Raw genomic sequence first — 322 nt, 5'->3', positions numbered from 1 at the left:
TCTATAAAAATAGAATTCCATTAACAATTTTCTGCACATCGAAATCAATTTTGGGTCCATTTGGAAAGCATGAAAAATATTTTTTAGAAAATATTTTCAATAACTTTGAGTGTTTGGTTGAGTGAAAATACATTTAGAAAGTAAAACTTTTTACGAAGTCAATATGTCACGGGGTCATTACTCTCTCCCTCATAAACGCGCTTATGAGGGTGTGCAGCACACCCGCTTTTAAAAAAGCCCAGGACCTCCCGTTCCTGTCCGATGTGGAATAGAGGCACTTTCCTCGTGACACTCTCTCCCACCCGATTCCAACAACGTCCTC

Source organism: Theobroma umbraticum, unplaced genomic scaffold (assembly GCF_002168275.2).
Source record: "Theobroma umbraticum cultivar Fairchild unplaced genomic scaffold, ASM216827v3 scaffold_86.0, whole genome shotgun sequence".
NCBI lineage: Eukaryota > Viridiplantae > Streptophyta > Magnoliopsida > Malvales > Malvaceae > Theobroma > Theobroma umbraticum.
Note: the sequence above shows the minus strand (reverse complement) of the source record.